At 47.6% G+C, this 12,121-nt stretch overlaps 1 long non-coding RNA gene across 1 annotated transcript in view; it reads left to right on the top strand.

Annotated features, from left to right (window-relative positions):
* LOC119314393 overlaps nucleotides 1-7,889 on the top strand; it is a 16,738-nt gene extending 8,849 nt beyond the window's left edge. Inside the window, exon 6 of the long non-coding RNA XR_005152306.1 lies at nucleotides 7,685-7,889. This is a non-coding gene — a long non-coding RNA (uncharacterized LOC119314393). The remainder of the gene's footprint in view (nucleotides 1-7,684) is intronic.
* The last annotated feature ends 4,232 nt before the right edge of the window (nucleotides 7,890-12,121 follow it).

Raw genomic sequence — 12,121 nt, forward strand, 5'->3', positions numbered from 1 at the left:
GAGGTTTGCTCTTCACTCGGTAGGATTTTTTTATAACTTAGGCGAGCACTGGGCTGCAGCTAAGCCCCCGAGTGAGAGGTTTGCTCGTCACTCGGTAGGATTTTTGTAACTTAGGCGAGTACTTGGACTGCAGCTAAGCCCCCGAGTGGAAGTCTGGCTTACCACTCGGTAGGATTTTCATAACTTAGGCGAGTACTTAGACTGCAGCTAAGCCCCCGAGTGGAAGTCTGGCTTACCACTCGGTAGGATTTTCATTTAATCTTAGGCGAAACGGATTCGCAGCTAAGCCTCCGAGTGGGAGTCTGGCTCACCACTCGGTAGGATTTTATTTAATCTTAGGCGAAACGGATTCGCAGCTAAGCCTCCGAGTGGGAGTCTAGCTCACCACTCGGTAGGATTTTTACAAACTTAGGCGAAACGGATTCGCGGCTAAGTCACCCACTGAGGGGAAAATTTTATTGGACAAAATAAAAAGTGACAAAAATTATGGAGGAACTATGACACTATTATTTTGAGATCCATGAGCTACAGAAGTATTTTATTGCAACTCATCCGAGTGATAAACTTAAGTGTAAAATGGGCGGAGTAGTTCCGCGTTCCAAGCTCGGGGCTCGTCGATATCATGTTCGACGTTGTAAAGACGGTACGCCCCGTTGTGGAGAACTTTGGTGACGATGAAGGGTCCTTCCCAAGAAGGAGCAAGCTTGTGTTGTTTCTTCTGATCCACTCGGAGAACTAAATCTCCTTCCTGGAAGGCTCGACCCCTCACATTTCTGGCGTGGAAACGACGCAAATCTTGTTGGTAGATGGTCGACCGGATCAGAGCCATCTCCCTTTCTTCCTCTAAAAGGTCAACTGCGACCTGTCGCGCTTGTTCAACTTCTGCTTCGTTGTAGATTTCAACTCGAGGAGCATTGTGGAGAAGATCACTCGGCAAGACTGCTTCAGCTCCGTAGACCAGGAAGAATGGAGTTCTTCCGGTCGATCGATTAGGTGTGGTCCGCGGTCCCCAAAGCACCGAGGGAAGTACGTCGACCCACGCTCCAGCCGCATGCTTGAGATCACGCATCAGTCGGGGTTTCAATCCCTTGAGAATCAGACCATTGGCTCGCTCTGCTTGCCCATTCGTCTGCGGATGGGCGACCGAAGCGTAGTCGACTCGTGTGCCTTGAGAGTTGCAGAAATCCCTGAATTCTTCTGAGTCGAAGTTCGACCCATTATCCGTGATGATGCTGTGCGGGACTCCATATCTGAATATCAGTTCCCTGATGAAGCTAACAACAGTACCGGCGTCAAGGTTCTTGATTGGTTTAGCCTCAATCCACTTGGTGAACTTGTCGACTGCCACCAGTACATGCGTGAAGCCACTTCGACCTGCTCTCAAAGGACCGACCATGTCCAACCCCCATACTGCGAAAGGCCAGACGAGTGGAATGGTCTTCAGAGCTGATGCAGGCTTGTGCGACATATTCGAGTAGAACTGACATCCCTCGCACTTATCCACTATTTCCTTTGCCATCTCATTCGCTTTTGGCCAGTAAAATCCGGCTCGGTATGCTTTGGCCACGATGGTCCGAGAGGACGCATGATGACCACAGGTTCCCGAGTGGATATCATTAAGGATGATTCGACCTTCTTCTGGTGTTATGCACTTCTGACCAACTCCAGTCGCGCTTTCTCTATATAACTGTCCTTTGATTACGGTAAAGGCTTTAGATCGACGGACGATCTGTCGAGCCTCTTCCTCATCCTCCGGAAGCTCTTTTCTCAGGATATACGCGATATACGGAACTGTCCAGTCGGGAACGACCACCAAGACCTCCATGACCAAGTCGACCACTGCTGGTACTTCAACCTCAGTCGGATCCATGGCACTCTTGGGCTGTGGAGCTTCTTCGGTGAAAGGATCTTCTTTGACTGACCGAGTGTGTATATGCTCCAAGAACACACCACTCGGAATGGCTCCTCTCTTGGAACCTATCTTTGCTAGATCATCAGCTGCTTGATTTTTCAGTCGGGGTATATGATGGAGCTCCAACCCCTCGAACTTCTTTTCCAGCTTCCTCACTGCACTGCAGTATCCAGTCATGGCTGGGCTTCTCACGTCCCACTCCTTCATCACTTGGTTGACCACTAAATCTGAATCGCCATAGACCATCAGGCGACGGACGCCGAGTGAAATGGCCATGCACAATCCGTATAAGAGGGCCCCATACTTCGTTGTTAGAGGAATCAAAGTGAATCTGGAGCACATATCTGAGCTTATCTCCTCTGGGGGAAACCAGGACAACCCCAGCACCGGAACCATTCAACATCTTAGAGCCATCAAAAAACATGGTCCAATGCTTCGAGTGAACTTCAGTCGGCTGCTGCTGTTCAATCCACTCGGCGAGGAAATCTGCTATTGCCTGGGACTTAATGGCTTTCTTTGCCTCAAACTTGATATCAAGGGGAAGAAGTTCAATCGCCCATTTCGCCACTCGACTAGTTGCATCTCTGTTGTGCAAAATCTCTGATAGTGGAGCGTCGCTGACGACTGTGATGGAATGATCAGAGAAATAATGAGCAACCTTCTTTGTGGTCATGTATATTCCATACACAAGCTTCTGATAATGAGGATATCTCTGCTTGGATGGAGTCAAGACTTCAGACAAATAATACACTGGGCGCTGAACTTTGAAAGCTTTTCCTTCTTCTTCCCGCTCGACCGTAAGCACAGTACTGACGACTTGTCCTGTGGCTGCGATATAAAGCAACAGAGGCTCTTTGCTGATTGGGGCAGCAAGCACCGGTTGGGTGGAGAGCAGAGCTTTTAGCTCGGTAAACGCTGCATCAGCTTCTAGAGTCCACTCGAACTTGTCTGCCTTCTTCATCAGTCGGTAAAGAGGCAATGCCTTTTCACCGAGTCGTGAGATGAATCGACTTAATGCGGCCAAGCATCTAGTAAGCTTCTGGACATCGTGCACTCGCACAGGGCGTTTCATTCGGAGAATAGTGCCGATCTTTTCTGGATTAGCGTCGATCCCTCGCTCGGAAACAAGAAAACCGAGTAACTTGCCACCAGGAACTCCGAATGTGCACTTTGATGGATTGAGCTTGATATCATACCTTCTGAGGTTGGCAAATGTTTCGGCGAGGTCAGCGAGCAGGTTTGAACCTTTTCGTGATTTGACGACGATATCATCCATATACGCTTCCACATTCCGACTGATTTGAGTGAGTAGACACTTCTGAATCATTCGCATAAATGTGGCTCCGGCATTCTTGAGGCCGAATGGCATGGTGATATAGCAGAAGCACCCGAATGGAGTGATGAAAGCTGTTTTTACCTCGTCGGGTCCGTACAGACGGATCTGGTGGTACCCGGAGTAGGCGTCTAGAAAAGACAATCTCTCACATCCCGCGGTCGAGTCAACAATTTGATCTATGCGAGGGAGAGGAAAATGATCTTTCGGGCAGGCCCGGTTGATGTGCTTGAAATCAATGCACATTCGGAGCGATTTGTCCTTCTTAGGAACCATGACGACATTAGCGAGCCACTCGGAGTGGTATATCTCTCGGATAAATCCTGCCGCCAACAGTCGAGCCACTTCCTCACCAATGGCTTTTCTCTTCTGGACGGCGGACCGCCGAAGATGCTCTTTGACTAGTTTTGCTGATGAATCGACTCTTAGGCGATGCTCAGCCAGTCCCCTGGGAACACCTGGCATGTCAGCGGGCTTCCATGCAAAAATGTCCCAGTTCTCACGGAGGAACTGGATGAGCGCTTCTTCCTATTTCGGGTCGAGTGTTGTGGAGATGTGGGTCGGGGCTACATCGGGGTCGGTCGGGTGAATGTGAACAGGCTTCGTCTCACCGGATGACTGAAATGCAGATTCTGTGGCGGGTTTCTTGGATCGTAGCAAATCACTCGGATCTGCGTTTTGCTTGTATTCTTCAAACTCGACCGCTGTCACCTGAGAATCAGCAATCTTTGAGCCCTTCTGAAAGCACTCTTCTGCCTTTTTCCGATCACCGGTGACAGTGATCACTCCTTTGGGGCCGGGCATCTTCAATTTGAGGTACACGTAACATGGTCGAGCCATGAACCGTGCATAAGCTGGTCTCCCCAAAATGGCATGGTATGCACTTTGAAAATCCACGACCTCAAACGTCAACTTCTCTTTGCGAAAATGTTTCGAATCACCAAACACCACGTCCAGAGCTATTTGGCCGAGTGACTCGGCTTTCTTCCCTGGTATAACTCCATGAAAGCTCATGTTACTGGTGCTCAGTCGGGACATCGGAATGCCCATTCCTTTCAGTGTGTCTGCATACAACAAATTCAGCCCACTACCACCGTCCATCAGCACTTTTGTCAGTCGAGTGCCTTCGACAACTGGATCGACCACCAAAGCTTGCCTCCCAGGGGTGGCAATATGAGTCGGGTGATCAGATTGGTCGAATGTGATGGGTGTTTGGGACCATCTCAGATAATTTGCTTTTGCTGGGGTAACCATGTTCACCTCACGGTTAATGACTCTCAATCGACTCTTGCTTTCCACATCTGCAAAGATCATCAGAGTGGAGTTGACATGCGGATATCCTTCCTCACTGTCCTCCTTTTCCTTGTCTTCGACCCTGTCCGACTCCTTTTCCTTGTCTTTGGACTGTTTTCCTTGAAACTGTTGGATCAGGAGTCGACATTGGCGAGTGGTGTGCTTTGGGTAAATGATATTCCCCTCTTCGTCTTTCTTCGTGTGGATGTGACACGGCATATCCATCACGTCGTTCCCTTATTTATCCTTTACCTTCTTAGGGTTCCAGGATCCTTTTGGTTTCCCTTTAAACTTTCCGTGAGTCACGGCCAGAGCCTCTCCAGGAGCTGCCGGTTCAGCCTTCCGCTTCTGTTTCCGACTGGTGTTTCCCTTTTCCGACTGGCTCGGCTTGTGCTTGCCGCTTCGGAGTCGGTCTTCTTCTTCGCCGTTGGCATACTTGGTAGCAATCTCCATCATCCGACCCAAGGTCATGTCACCGGTTCAACCAAATTTCAAACTCAATTCTCTGTTCTTGACACCATCCTTGAAGGCGCAGACTGCTTGATGATCAGACACATTCTCCACAGTATGGTGCAAAGTGATCCACCTCTGAATATACTCCCTGAGAGTCTCATTGGTCTTCTGCATGCAGACTTGCAGCTCCGTCAATCCAGCCGGTCGCTTGCAAGTTCCTTCAAACGTTCTGACGAACACTCGGGACAGATCTTCCCAAGTGTAAATGCTGCTAGGAGGTAACTGAGTCAACCACGCTCTGGCAGAACCTTTCAGCATGAGGGGCAAATGCTTCATGGCCACCTCGTCATTCCCACCACCAATCTGAACCGCCACTCGGTAGTCCTCAAGCCAAGTTTCAGGCTTAGACTCACCAGTGAACTTGTTGACTCCTGTTGCCAACCTGAAATTGGGAGGGATCACTGCGGCTCTGATAGCTCTGCTGAAACATTCCGGACCAGAAACATGCACTCGACTGCTCGTGGGCGCATCTCTGTCGGGTCCACCTCGATGGGCTCTGTTCCGGTCGACCAAGCCTTGCACGATAATGGATCGCGCGTCGAAGCCTGGTTCTCTGGGGTCGACTGGAACTCTTCGCCCCACACTGAACTGACGTCTGTCATCTTGCTGCCGAGGAGCATAGGACCCACCCCTCGGAGGGGAAGTAGGCACTCGACGCCTATCATCTCGGTCGTGTCGGTCCCCATATTGGTCTCACCGATTCTCGCGTCCTTCACGCCGCGGAGGCGATCTGGGATTGTGAGCCGACTGAACCGTATTCGCAGCGACAGATCGACTGTGAATTCTGTTGCGCGACTGCGACACGGCTGAATTCTGATCTCCTGCTGCTCGGAGCAGATCCCTGATCTGCATCAAGCCTCTGCCAGCTTCCGACTGAGAGGGCTGGATGGACTCTGCTATATGGGTCGCAGCTGCTAAATTCTGGATTAGGGTTCGATATACCTGAGTCGGCGGGAAGAGTTGACATCGACTGGTGTCGGGAACTCGTTGCCGCGCGCGCTCGTCGAGTGCTCGCTGAAGATTCTCCAAGCGAGCGCGTTCGGCCAAGTTGGCCAAACATGCCTCCTCCAAGGCGCGAGCCTCGGGGGTTTCTCCTGCTATGGGAGTATGCAGGGCATCCACGTTCCTGCGGCGAAGTTCCTCTCTTTGCAGAGAGTCGAGTGGCTCGGGCTGGTACTCTTCGTGGCCTCGTGCGGGGTCGCCTCCGTCGCCTGCCCCACCATCACGGGCGAAGCCAGGGGGGCTGCAGGGCCCGTCGACCATCAGGATTTCCGCCGCTGGATCACTGCTACGCACTCGGACGCAGTCTCTACGGAGCCAGTCGACAGATCGAACAGGCCGTAGAGAGATTCGTCGGGCTCGATTGCCGCAACTTGGGTGGTGGTCGTCTGGCGAGCCACCGCGTGCCTCACCCACCGCTGAAGCCTCGACCGGCCCGAGCGCTTGCGCTGGCGGGAGACTGGGAGGGTGGCCGATGGGGGAGTCGACCGATATGGGGTCGACGGTTGCCGCAGCAGAACGCCGCGGACACATGCGCGAAAATGCGTCGCACCGCGGACGGGGAGCGCATCAACGTCGAGTGGAGCCTCCTGGAGCCAGGCGGAGTCGTCGGCGACGAAGGTGAGAGCACCGAGACGGATCTCTCGACCCTCGACCAAAACTCCAGCAGCCACCATGATGAAAGTACTCGGAAGAATCGCAACTTCTCCACAAAATCGCTAAAACGCCTGCCCCACGGTGGGCGCCAACTGTCGTGGATCTAAGTCTGACAGTAGAGTGGGGGTAGGTATGGAGAGGCAAGGTCCTAGCTATGGAGAGGTTGTAAACACAAGAGATGTACGAGTTCAGGCCCTTCTCGGAGGAAGTAAAAGCCCTACGTCTCGGAGCCCGGAGGCGGTCGAGTGGATTATGTGTATATGGATTACAAGGTGCCGAACCCTTCTGCCTGTGGAGGGGGGTGGCTTATATAGAGTGCGCCAGGACCCCAGCCAGCCCACGTAATGAAGGGTTTAAGGTGCATCAAGTCTGGGGCGTTACAGGTAACGCCCCACATAAAGTGTCTTAACGATCATAAAGACTACTTAATTACAGAACGTTGCAGTGCAGAGTGCCTCTTGACCTTCTGGTGGTCGAGTGAGTCTTCGTGGTCGAGTCCTTCAAGTCAGTCGAGTGAGTCCCTCGTAGGTCGACTGGAAGGTGATCTCTTCTAAGGGTGTCCTCGGGCAGGATACTTAGATCAGGTCTGTGACCCTACCCTAGGTACATGACCCCATCATCTACTTCATGCCTGTGCATTCTAAAAATTTAGTGATTTTGCCCACTAAAGATATAACATATATGCTACTATTAATAGCACGTGATCCGTTTTTCTTCATTTATGCTAACCGTCGGAACTAATAAAATGCTTGATGATATTAGTGGATCTCTTTATAACCGTATATGTCTGGTTGTTCCAAGATAATTGTTAGCTGTGATATTATATCAACTGATTATCTTGCTGATGCTGATCCGCTCTATCCATCGGAATTCTTACATTCTGTAGTCGTTAAAAATTTTGCACATCATGAAATTGGTTTGGAAGTTAAAAAATTATTGACGTATATAATAAAGGACAGTGTTTTTGTATTTTTCAGGTTGTCCAGAATGCGCTGGCCGCTGGGCGTAAGTACCAAGTGGCTGGCTGTTTAGTTAGATTGCCGTGGCTGGTTGTTTAGTTAGATTACTGACAACAATGTCCCATTCATTTGTGCGCATGATGATCAGCAAGATTCATGGACAGCGCAAATTAAGTAGTAGAGCAGAGCGTTTATCTTATCAATATGTATATCGTATGTGGAAAATTATCGTATGTGGAAAATTATACTCCCTCCGTCCGGAAATACTTGTCATTGAAATAGATGTATCTAGATGTATTTTAGTTCTAGATACATCTATTTTCATCCATTTTGATGACAAGTATTTCCGGACGGAGGGAGTAATACCCTTGAAGACCCATAAGGAAGAACTGACTCTTAATGCTATAGTCAACCGCGACAACCAGCTCTGAATGCTACGTTAAAAAGAATGAATAAGCCAACACGACCGGCAGGTCTAATCGTACTCCCAAGTGTATTTATTTCCACATTGGCACAATGTATAAATTTCATCAACAAACAAAAAGTGCACAACTGTTAGATATGTAATCAATCGTCTGTCACCTCGCCACAAAGACATAGCTGCACGGTACACTAGATTTTCAACAACTAAAAAATCTCAAACGAATTAGCGAGGCGTGGCACGCCGGGCAATCTATATTGATATGTATCATATAGATCTCTTATGTAGCTGCCGGGCAATCTATATTGCTGCGTATCATTTAGATCTTTTATGTAGATGAACCGTTTTCTTGTATGCACTACTTTGTCACGATCACCCAACTAAATGTATGAACTACTTTGCCAAAAAAAATCTTGTGACCACTCACCAAATATTAAAAAAAGACCAAAATAGCTAATTAGTTCATGTGGCGCGGCGTGCCGCCGCGCACTACCCGCTAGTTGGTAGAGACGGGGTCTCCAAGAGCACTGCCTTGAGGGGTTGAGGTAGACCAGGCGGGTGACCTCTTCAAAGATCAAAGGGTAGCTCCGCCAGCCACACTATAAGGTCGTGTGCGTCACAGTGAGTCGGTGATACTGCGAGCACGAAGAAGAGGTCATAGCACAATCTTGCACCCCACAACCTACCACCGTGTGGCGTATTGGTGACCACACCGAGGTATTGGTCAACGCGCACTATTTTGTGGTGTGGTCTCCATGCCGAGGTGCAACCGCTTCTTGCACCACCACAAGTGCTTAGGGAAGACGAACCGTCTAAGCTTCGCCTCTGGGGCGCAGTCAAATGCAGAGGTGAATTAGTTCTGCCGGAGGCCTTGCGCGAGTCTCTCCTGGTTTTTTGTTGAATGGCAAGCCATAGACCGTGTTGAGCGCACGATTAGCCACAATGGGAGGTCCTGGAGGCACGTGTCTTCCCCGCTGGCAAGGATAAGGCGCCTAAGCCCTCCTAAAATTTTAGGAGTACTTGGTATATGCTGGCCATTAATTGGCACCAATCTCCCATTAATTGGCATATTCGTGCAGTTAATGGGTTGTAATATTTTATAGCCATTAATTGGTGCCAATTAATGGCCAGCATATACACTAGTAGAAAAACACCTAATAGTTCCGGTCTGTAAGGGCCTTTAGTCTCAGTTCATGAACCGGGACTAATGGGTCGTTACTAATACCTTCATCCATTAGTCCCATTCAAACACGAACCGAGACCAATGTGCCTCCATCTGGCCTGTGCGCCGAGCCCAGTCAGGGGGCCTTTGGTCCCGGTTGGTGGCATCAACCGGGACCAAAAGTCCATGTTTTTTTTAGAAAAGTGGCTGCTTTAGGGGTTTGGGGGGTTATTTTTAGGTTGTTATTAACTAGTTAATAGAGAGAAGTGTCCTCTCTTATATCTTCGTCCTTGGTTTACCAACGCTGCTGCTATATATGTTCATTTCACCCGCTGATATAATAACTCATGCATGCTCGCACCATACATCATCATATATAATAACAAGTCCTATTAATCATGCATCATCATACAACTTCTACTCGTTATTAATAATAAGTCATACGATCATCATCCTCATAGTCATCGAACCCAACCCTACATAATTGTTCTTAGCACATGATCATCAGTATGAGGTAGGACCTAAACACCCTTAAGGTAAAATAGCATAAAACAATATAGACCCTGACTCTCCATTATGAAGAATGGCGATCATCCTGTCTCCAATTCTTGCCCTTCGCTGGTTTTTGCTTCCAAGAAGCTCCTTACGACTGTCCATACATTTTTTCCATTCTTTGATTTTCATGTCTCCACTTCTTTTAGAAGCCCGGTATGGGCAGTTGAGATTCGTAGGAAGACCTGGTTGTATGTTCAAAACATGAAGGGTACCGTACGTATACATCAGATGAGGCACACAATCATTCGGGATTTTCTGTTGAAAAACATAGTAATAACTTCGTAGTTAGCAATGATGTACTAGTTTTAGAGTGTGCAAAAAGATGCACGGATGTCGTAATAGTAAAAAATCTTACCAGGGTATCTCCATGGTAGTTACCGTAGTTCAACACGTGCACTAGTGGCACTTATTGACCATAATGTTGAGGAGTTTGATTGTAGATATTGTAATTCTCAAGATCAGTACAAAATACGACCAGATGATTTTTCTCCTGATTAGTTAATTCGGGGCCTTCGGTGTAGTAGGTTCTGTCTACCATCTTCCGCACATTCTTTGAAGAATGAAAATAAGTTGTCAATGGAAATATGTTGTCAACTATTTTGAAATAAACAATATAAATTACTTAATAACTATGTTAAGCTCACATGGGGGAAGAATTGGAGGTGTATCCACAAGGACGCAAATCGAAGGTCTCTCTTGCTCGATAGTAGGATCACCAAGATCCATGGTGACAAGCATACCCTCATCAAAACCATACATCTTGCAAAGTGCTTTCTAATTTTTGCAACCAAAATGGGTTACACTCTGAGCATTGTACAACTTTACTTGAAAATCCACACCATGATGGGTACTTAGGATAATTTTTTTGGTTTCCATACTTTCATGGTCTTCAAAACCCATCCTCTCCAAGACATAGCGTCTTGCAAAGCATGGGATAAGCTAGTCGAATTGGAAAAGATGAAAAATACACGTTAAAATAGTTGAAGTCGTGCTTAATTACGAAAAAAACTATTGTCGTCGTTGCGTACCGTATGAACATCGAAGGTCTCATCGAGCTTAATGCTCAAGCGCCGATCTTCGTCCAGCTCAATGAACCTGTCGCACATACCTCGGTCGTCGTGGCACCAGTTGCACTCCCCCGGGCGGTTTTCGTCGTCCGAGTACGACATTTCCGGCCTATGTTCATAATTCAAATATTAAACTAGATCATTATTATTAATCATGGGTTGACTATCGGTGATGTACGTAACTCCTCCTTTCATTCCCGAGTCCATTATTACACCAAATTGTCTAGCACACGGGAATGAAGGAGAACTTATCCAATATGAGCATTCAATAAGCAAAACCAAATCATAAAATAAGGAAAACCAAATCATAAAATAAAGTAGTATTCAAATTAGCATGCATTCAATAATTATAAGCAAAAGTACATCATCTCTTGGTGTCCGTGCATCGTCGAATCTTATCACTAATATAGCATCACTAATACAACTAGAACCGTAGCGCCCGACGGGTATCGTCGCGGGCGGTGGACACCCAAAGATAAGGAACCATCACAGGATCATAGCTCCAGTGAGATCCCTGAAGAACCTGCCAGGTATTGTCGAACCTGCCCTCCAATGCAACCATGTAGCGACGGACGTGCTCGTCCTCATCGCTGACACGATGACGTACCACCTCCGCGGTGTCCGGAAGCCTCAGCACCGTCACTGGCCGACGCGACCGCCACCAAACAAGGATCGGATCAACAACGGGCTGCCTCCTCACCAACCTACGACCCCCGGAAGGTAGCACCTCCCAATACCAGCCCGGCGGAGCCCAGTCCCGAACATTGCCCTGATCAAGAAGGCCTCCACCGCCGAGTCAACGACGACGAGGATGCGGGATAGGCATCACCGACGTCCATGCGGGAACTACTTCTATATATAGTTAAATAAAGTAGTTTTATTAATTAAATCAACTAGCTAGTTCAACTACTAAGCACTTACTATAAATTAATAAAGTAGTACTTACTAAAAACAAAGTAGCACTTACTATAAATAAATAAAGTAGCACTTAATATAAATAAATAAAGTAGCACTTACTACAAACTACTTCTATATATAGTAAAATAAATTAGTTTATTAAATCAACTAGCTAGTTCAACTATATATGAAGCACTTACTATAAATAAAATAAAATTGTACTTACTAAAAATAAACTAGTATTTTTCTAACTAATTATATTAAACACTTTCTCTTCTTATTTTTTTCCTTTTTCTAAATACTATGAACAAAAAAATCATTAAAATTCTATGAACAAAATTAATTACACAATC

This window comes from Triticum dicoccoides, chromosome 1B, assembly GCF_002162155.2.
Source record: "Triticum dicoccoides isolate Atlit2015 ecotype Zavitan chromosome 1B, WEW_v2.0, whole genome shotgun sequence".
NCBI classification, from domain to species: domain Eukaryota; kingdom Viridiplantae; phylum Streptophyta; class Magnoliopsida; order Poales; family Poaceae; genus Triticum; species Triticum dicoccoides.